General features: G+C 42.9%; 1 long non-coding RNA gene across 1 annotated transcript; it reads left to right on the plus strand.

Moving 5' to 3' along the window:
- Positions 1–2084: 2084 nt before the first annotated feature.
- LOC139601997 (uncharacterized) lies at positions 2085–5855 on the plus strand. The gene is made up of 3 exons (XR_011683086.1): positions 2085–2803; positions 4491–4614; positions 5056–5855. It is a non-coding gene; the product is annotated as an uncharacterized lncRNA (long non-coding RNA).
- Positions 5856–8882: the final 3027 nt, after the last annotated feature.

The following is an 8882-nucleotide window of genomic DNA, read 5'->3' on the forward strand; positions in this document are numbered from 1 at the left end:
CATCAATTCCACATTGTGACTTCCTGGGTATCCTGGAGGTTTAAGGGAAGAAGGGGTCTGGCCTCCAAGGTTCTTCACACACAGAACTGAGCCCTGCTGGCTGCAACTCAGGTCTGTGGGGAGCAAGAGACTTTGGACATTGTTTACCAGCTTTTTGCCAGGTAGAAAAACCACCTCCATTCACAACCCTGTTAAATCATTGTACATCACTACAGATCACATTTTCGTAACATCAGAATGAATGTTCAATGCCATTTGGAATGGGAGTTTACAATGCAACATGTGTGCAGTGGCTCCTGAAAACCAGCTAATTCCTGCCACTCCTCTCCTCATTTTGAATAATTTTGACTCCACCATCCTGTCTTGAGAGCATTCACAGAATTTCTGTGAGCACAGCACAGAAAAACTCAGCCATAGCCATGCCAGTAGAGCAGAGTCACCACTCACACCTGGGTCTTTCTGAAGCCCTCATTGACTTTGCAAGGCTTGGAATTAACCAGTACATGTGTCTAGTCCAGAATATTAAAACTCCCACCCCATAGTTGCTTTGGTATCAAGTGCCAACCCTAAAGAGGGCCTAAGAATTTTTACTAAAGGTGGCATAGAAGGGCAAAAGTCAATGATCAATTGGCATAGTTCTGCTCATTAATTCTTGTAGAGGAAGAGTTCAGAGTAAGGTAAACCCCAACACATGAGTTTATTTCCAGAGCTCTTTCTGAAATTGCTCCTGCATATTGGTGCCAATAAATCTTACATTCCAGCTATGCTTCTCTAATAGATACAGGCATAAATTTTTATTTCTAGATGGCCAGATTAATGACAAGGAAAAAGGGAAAAATAAAGCAAAAGCTGCAGCTAGCACTTATCTATCTCTGTCCTACAGCCTTCTTTCTCTTACTCCTGCAACTCTCATACTTAGAGGTAGGAGAGCTGAGCTCTCCACATGCAGTTTTAATGGAACACCTATCCCTCAGCATCCAACTGCAGAGTTCAGCTGGGACTGCAGTTGCAAATAAAAACCATTGTACTCTTCCTGAGCAAGCACAGCAATGATAGCGTAGATAATACATTATACTGCTGAAACAAGAGCCATGCAAAGATTTCAAAGAGCTTTACAGACATTCATAATTTAAGACAATCCACATCCTCCTAAAGGTGATACTGGATCCTCACTTTTCAGATGAAGAATAGAGGCATTAAAAAATTTAGGGATTGAGGGACATGGAAAGCAAGGCAGCACTGAACAATGTCCTGCTCACATACATCACAGCAGCCAGACCTTGTGATGGCTTCTGCAGGCACCCTAACCATTGCCACATGCTGCTGAAGTTTGCTTTATCAATTTCTCTGTTTTATTTCATAAGTTACTCTTGGATACCATTACCCCATCCCTATTAACCTCATCTTCTCTGCTCTGGACCCCACTGTTTCACACCAATACCAATTACACAGCCTGTATCACCCTGTCTGGCAGCTCGTGGTGACACTGGAGACACCATTTAGTCATGACCTGATTTGGTGAAACAGCTACAATGTTTTAGTTCTTTTTGATATATTATACACTAGATATTATTAATAACTTATTAAGTGCACCCTACTTCTATTGCCTTTCTACTTTCTGACAGTGTTCAAGCCATGGCTCAGTGAGGTGAGCTGTCCTTTCCAGGAGGAACCTGGGGTGCCAGCCTTGTTAAGCAGGGCCTGCTCTAGTCTAGGGCTTTCATTCAGCACAGGTTCTGTTTACTGAGTAACATTCAAAGTTTCAGACCCCAGTTTAGAAGTTTTAATTGATGCACACAGGAAAGCTGGATTAGGCACTGTCTCTCCTGATGGATCTCTCCCTGCAGACTGTGAAACTGGGGAGTTTAAAAGCAAAGATTTTGCTCTGTACTGCCATAAAATGTATCTTCTCACTCTATAATTAATCCCAGAAGAAAGCAGTCTTAACGGATTCACCTGTTGTGGTGCAAAGTGCAAAAAGACTGATTGAATACACCCTTTCAGAGGTGCAGTTTGGCTTTCCTAATGTACCTCTTTAATGAGCATCTTGGACTTGAAAATCACAGAGCACAGGACAGGCCAGAGACACAAGAAGAAGAGGCTTCTACAACACAGAGGTGAAGCCACACTCCCATATACCAAACTATACATTTAAAAAGCAAATAAAAAGAAGTCTGTCTCATGAAAAGCCAAAGCAAATTTGAGGCTTACTCCAAAGAACAAGCTTAAAGCAGATAATCCAGTTTGCTGGCCACCTTCTCCCCTTCCTGCTCTTCCCTGGTCAAGGGCTGAAGGAGGACAAAATCAAGGTTTGCCCAGCAGTTCACCACAGGCATGACCTGCACAGGGATTGTGCTAGCCAAATCAGACCCATGACTGAACAAGGGAAGTGGCACAGTCCTTGTGCAGAGCAGTGAGGGGCAGCCTTTCCCCTCTCCAGGAATGTCCAACCTCTCATGTGTAGGCCAAGGCAAGGGCACAGCCAAGCACACACACCTGGGACTGGAGGAACAGCACCAGGAACAAAGCAATGCATGGCACTCAGAGATGTGCCTTCACCTGCATTGTGCCTCTCAAGCAATTCCAAGAGCAGCTGCCTGATGGCCTCTACTCTTACCCTAAATACATCCCTTCAAAAACAATTTCTTCAAGAGACCACAGCACCTGAGACCAAACAGAAATTAGTTACAAGTTCATGGATCTTGAGAGCAGTGAAATCCTAGAAGACAGACTTTCCCCAGCAGAAATCAAGAAAACCATCTTCAAGGTTACACTAGCACTGTGCTGAGGACATAGGCACCAGGTAAGCCATAAGGTGATAACTCAATTGCAACACTTAAGACTCAGTAAATATACAAGAAAAAATGATGCTACAGATGCTGGTAGATAATTGTGCAGTAGGACTGAGCTGAGATAAAACATAAACGGTATTATGGAGATGAAATAATGGTATTTTTATACTTCAAAAGAGTAAGATAAAAAGCTGAGATTTTACTGATGGACTTTAGTTAAGGAATTAGTCATCATTATACAACAGCAATTTGAATATCCTAGCACAGCACGTGTCACAAGAAAACCATTCAAAGTTTGGATACGTTTTAGCTGTATCAATTAAAATTGTACATCACAGTATAACATCAGATAACAAAACTTATTCCAAGTAAGTATTTACATAGAGCTATTAAATGACAAGGATTTGGTTTAATTGGTGAGTAAATAGAGCTGGAAGTTGCTGAAGAGATCTCTAGCAACCAAGAAGATCACTGGGGCAGAACAAATTGTTTTACTCTGTTTTATGTGTCTGAGTTTTAAGCCTTCCAGATGGAACAGCAAATGCAATAATAATACTGTCTAATGAAGATGGGTTTAAATAATGAGTTTGGGGTGAGAAGGCAAAGCAATGACTTGTGTAGCAGTATCTCACCAGGGAAGTAGAGAAGCTGACAGGTTTTCTGCCTGGAAAGGGAAGTAGGAAAGTGGATCAGTGAGATAAACGAATGGAAATTCTCCAGAAACAAAGGCGTCATTTAGGTATGTAGGACAGCTTTACTCAGACTCAGTAATTTGCTGCAGCACCAAGAAAGTTTAGTGGTACTGCAGGCAAGAGTCAAAGCCCTACGAGATGGTGAAAAAGATTTGGAAAATATGGCCAAACAAATCCAGATCTGTTATAAACTTTCATACCGTACTTACTTGACTGGACAAGGCACTGCAGCACTGTCCTTTCCAATTGATCCAACCCAGAGACTGCTCTGGCAATGTGGACACATCCTCACAAGGACTGAATACTTCCCTCAGCACCACTGTTAGCAAAGCTTTACTTCTCCAGTCTCCCAGAGAAGCTGCAACCACCATCTGTACAGATCTATGGCCATGATAATTTACAGCAGCTGGAAATCTGACCCACCTATTTAATGCAAGGGAACAGGCATGACTTCTTTCCTGCTGCATTGACTAAGATCTCCCCAGCCGTACTCTGAGAACACTTCAGGCGTTGGGATATCAACCACAGAAAACTGAGTGGAAATCCCCAGGCAGGAATAAAACATATGTTTAATAAATGGTTCTACAGAAACAGAAAAAAAAAAAAAAAAGAGGGAGAGAGGGGGGAGGAGGAGGAGGAAGAAAGGAAAAGGTTTGCAATTGTGAGATCATAAGAGTCCAACCATATAAGTGATGACTAAGTGTAATCTTGTCTTTCAAGAAGATGAAGAAAAACATGTTTTTGAAACTGTTAAGGCTGGTGCTCCCAGTCAACAGATATTCCTTTACTGGCCTGTGAGTGACCCTTTCAACCTGGGCTTTCCTCCAGCCCGTGGGTCCATGGCAATGACTAGAGGGGAGAAAATCCCCGCTACTGGCCAGCTGTGCTCCAAATTACCTTACTCAACTGTGCCTATAAATGTAATTGCATGTTTCCATGAAATTGCATCAGAATGACCTGCTCACCCCTGACATAGCTCATATATCTGTGATCTCTGTCTCTGTAGATAAAAATCTCTTTCTTCTGTGTGTGTCTGAAGATTCTGAACAGAGTCAATTCCCCACTAACCAAGGAAATGGAGAGAGCAGATAGCCCAGATACAGCCAAACTCTGAAGAGTGCAAAACACAGGTAAATTACATCCTCAAATGGAGAATAAGAATATGAAATACAGAAGTTTAGTGTTGCTGCTGAGTACAGATCACAGATAAAAACTGGCAGACCTGTAGCAGGCAGTACATGTGGATATGCAACACTGAGCCCAGCTCACCGTCTCCAGTAGTTGACTTCCATAGGAACAGTGGATAGGGGATATCTAGGAATAACCACAATTCACACTGTTGGTGTACAACAGCGTGAACAAACACTGAGAAAAACCCAAATTCCAGTTCAGGTGAGAACAGAAATATTTCCTGCTAACCCAGAGGTAGTGTCTGTCAAATTGAGTAACTGAGAACTCTCTGCTGTCTCAGCTCAGCCTCCCTCAGCATTCCATCAGCATTGATGATGGAATTCCATCAGCATTCACTCCTTCTCATGCTCCTTTTCTCTTTCCTGGCTCTTCCCCCACAGGCTGAAGGAACTGGTACCTGCAATTTCTATGCTAAAGGAGTGCTGTGCCATCCCAGAGCAGCCCAGAGCAGAGCTGTGGTCCAAGCAAAGAGGAAAGTCAAACACAAGCAGAGGTGTAAGAGGAGGACATTTTGGTGGCTCTGATGAGAGAGGAATGCCCTGGTGCAATTTGGGTCACAGTGTGGCAGGGGAAGGAGAAGATACAAAGCCTCAGATGGCTGGAGATTGGTATTTGGCAAGAGCCTGGGAGATCCACCTCTAAAAGTTTGAATCTAAGACAAAGAAAACTTATGATTCAATTTCAAGATGTCAGGTCAACCATGAAGATAGATATAGACAGAGAGGAGGAGAGGTGAGAATGTACCTCCTTTGCTTTTAAAAGAAAGGCCAGAGAAGAAGAAAATCAACTAAATATAACAGTCGGTGAAATAAGTAAAACATCTGGGAGGTTATTTTCTTGGTAACAAGCTAAAGTAAATAGACCTTTGCATTAGGTCATAAATGTGACTTCCACAAAGATGTAAGTGAACTCCCCTCATTCAAAGGCTGCTGTGGGCTGGACATTTCCATGGAATTCCCTCCCTGGACCACCACTGTTTCCTGTTGGGCTTCACACGGCAGGGCAGTCCCACTCTGACAATGACTGAGGCTCAGGACTATTGTAACCAAAACCCAAAATGTGTTCCCATTAAAAAAAATCTGGATGATAGCAATTAATTCCACATTTTTGTGAATAAATATCATGTGTTTTGTGCCAGAACACTTTGGCTTGTTCGCAGAAGCTAACAGTGACACATAAATCTATTTTCCCTGTTGCTCAACAGACCATCTCACTCTGCTGACCAGTTTTCACAGGGGAAAAGGGTTTTTTTCTGTCTCTCAGTCAGCACCTTCCAAGGTCCTTGCTCCCCATCTTCATGTCGACCTGTGGGTTACAAAATGTGCTCCAAGCTACTGATGTCAAGGTTGTCCTATGACTGCTTTGAGTTTTCACCAGCCACTGATATGAAACAAATTTATTTCCAAGAGCTGCCCCACCATTTCCCAGGAGTAATGTCATTCAACTGGAGTCAATGCCAGGATTTGTCCCCTCTCCTGTAGTCAAAGCCAGCAGAACAGATGTGCTGTGAGCATCCCTGACACCACAGCTATGCTGAACAACCCATCCTGTTCTCCCTGTGGCACTGCTAGGAAAGAGCTCTCTTCTGGCATCAGTGATTTGGGTTAATGTGGAACAAGGAAGGACCAACACCTGAGCAGAGAATGGCCAAGCCATTCAGAAAAAAAGCTGATATACCTCTGTCTTTTCCCAGGGGTTTACTTTGTTTTACTCTGCTGATTTTGGTGTATTGCATTGCAGAAGTGTAAAACCAAAGGAAAGCTGTAGGATTTTGGCTGTTCTGAAGCTTTACAGATGTTTGCCGGCTTTCTGTGGGAGAAACATCACTATTTTATTGACCAAACTCTTTTTTGTTTTAATATGGAAAATCTCAGTGGCACTTCACTCCATTTGTCTCTTTTTTCCTTCTTTAGTCATATGATAATGTACACTTATAACCAGTGAATCATCCCCCCAAAAAGTCATAAAGAGAAAAATAGCTTGTATGTATGTCTCAGCGGTCAATGAATCATTGACAACAGGTATAATGGGAATAATTATATACTGCTGAGAAACTTTACCCAAAGCCCAGCTCAGAGGCTAGTTTCAAAACTTCTGAGCTGTGCAGTTGGATCCAAGGCTGTGAGTGCCGGGTTAGAAAGCAGCCAGGAGAATTTCAAATTTGTATTATTGCAAGGAAATGTCTTCCCCGAGTGTCTGTTATGTGTTGACAAATTGTTTATACTTAACCAAGCAAAAATAATGAACAGTCTAAATAGACATTGATTTTTATGTTTTTAATTCACTTTTAGTGGGAAAATATCTTGGCAACAGAAATATGGATGTCAAGCTTTGGATGCCAGCCATTGCTTTAGAACTATGCTATTTTAAGCAGTAATATGTATTATTTGGTAAAACAACATATATTTTTAGGGTCTAATCCTGGAAGTTCCTACTCCAATGAGCTTCAGCCTTCCAATCAAAGTTTCTGGGATTACACATATGAATGTAAATTTGTAGCAGACTGGATCCAGACAAAAAAAAAGAAAAAAAAGTTCCAGTTTCGACACAGTTTGTCTGCTGCCTTCCTAGAAATAGTTGAAATATAAATGTGAGGCAATTGCTTCAGAACACAAGTGCAAAATCCTTCTCTAAGCCAGCTCAAAGAACTGGAGCAACTAAAGAAGACATGTCCATGGCCCAAGTCCAGCTCCAGAAGGAGGCTTTGCTTTCCAGTGTAGGGTCATTGGCTATTTTGAAGAGCATCTATCACACAGAGCAGTCAGGGCTGCCTCCCAGGGCTGCTGGCCCCACTTTTCACCTGGATTTTACCCTGGGCTGAGCTCAGCCCCAGTGCCAGCTCTCGCAGCCCCAGAGGTTTTGCACATCATTGTGAAGCCAGACCCCACCATCACCCTTGGGAACAAGGACAACAACTATTTTTTCTCTGATCTGCTGAAGCCTCTTAGAGAGGAAAGATGCACAAGTGTGCCCTCATGATAACACAGCTGTGTCCCTTCCACCAGTGCACAACAGGAGTTCTCCTAAAGAACAGAATTCCTCACGGAAGGAAAATTTACAAATAAATTATGGATGAATCAGATCAATGGTGTGCAGCATGAACCCTGCCATCCACCAATGGCAAACAGCACCCCTAAGCACCTAATATACTTTTCCTCTCAAATATCCCAGCAGTGCAAGAAGATGGTGATCAGCCCCATCCTGCTCCTGTCACAGCAATGCAGAACTGTGCACCAGCACCAGCAGTGAATTCAGTGAAGCTGTAATTGCCCATACCTGGAAGGAGATGGTGGTCACAGGAATTCTTTCAGTGGAGACAAAAAGGCACTTTCTGAGAGCAAATCTTCTGATCCATCATAGATATCTGCCTGAGGATAAGCTGAACAACCTTCTGGAGGTTCCCATTTCTCCTTGTCAGCTGCAAAGGGAGCATGGCTGCAGCTGTGACCAGCTCAAACATAAATGTCTGACTCCTGGATGCCCTGAGCTGGAGCAGAAATATTTCACCTTTAGCTGAGAAAGTAGTTGAAGAGAGATGGGTGGCTGCTGTTGCATTTCTGGGAAACACAAGATATTATATGACCTGTTAATTTATTCCAGAGTTTCCCTTTATGCTTTAACAATATTGTTCAGCATTCAATTCAAGTCATAACATTTAATGACTTGTGGTCAGCTCAGCTTATCCTGTATTTCTGTGCCAGCTTAAAAAATAAACAGAGCTGTGTCTACTGAATGGCACAATCAGAGGAATTTACCCTGCTCCTACCACAAAACATGTATCAGAACATACCAACATAATTTCAGCTCAGTTCAGAGAACATGGGACTGTTCTTTACATCCTGGTACAGGAGTCTGAGGGAGTTGAACAGTTTGTTTGGTAATGAGCATCACTCTTTAGGGGACATGAAGACTGAGGACAGCTTCAAATTAACACTACTTTCATTTCAAACATGTCCAGTGGCCTCAGACAGGAGATGCAATGTGCTGGGGGCTGCACAGTTACTTGGGACTTGTTTCCAGCACTGAGTTAACTCAGTGAATAACCTGAGTCGTGTCCTCACCCATACAGAAAAGCTGTGGGTTTGGAGGGTGCCTTTGTAGGGGTGGCTGTCCTCCATAGGGCAATGTGGCATTGTCATGTATGAGCCACCCTCTGTCAATTCTGTACACACAGTGAAGGGTTAATTCCACTGCAGGGTAAACTCCA

This window comes from Agelaius tricolor, unplaced genomic scaffold (assembly GCF_023055355.1).
Source record: "Agelaius tricolor isolate 1412-34295 unplaced genomic scaffold, bAgeTri1.0.p SCAF_32, whole genome shotgun sequence".
Classification (NCBI taxonomy): domain Eukaryota; kingdom Metazoa; phylum Chordata; class Aves; order Passeriformes; family Icteridae; genus Agelaius; species Agelaius tricolor.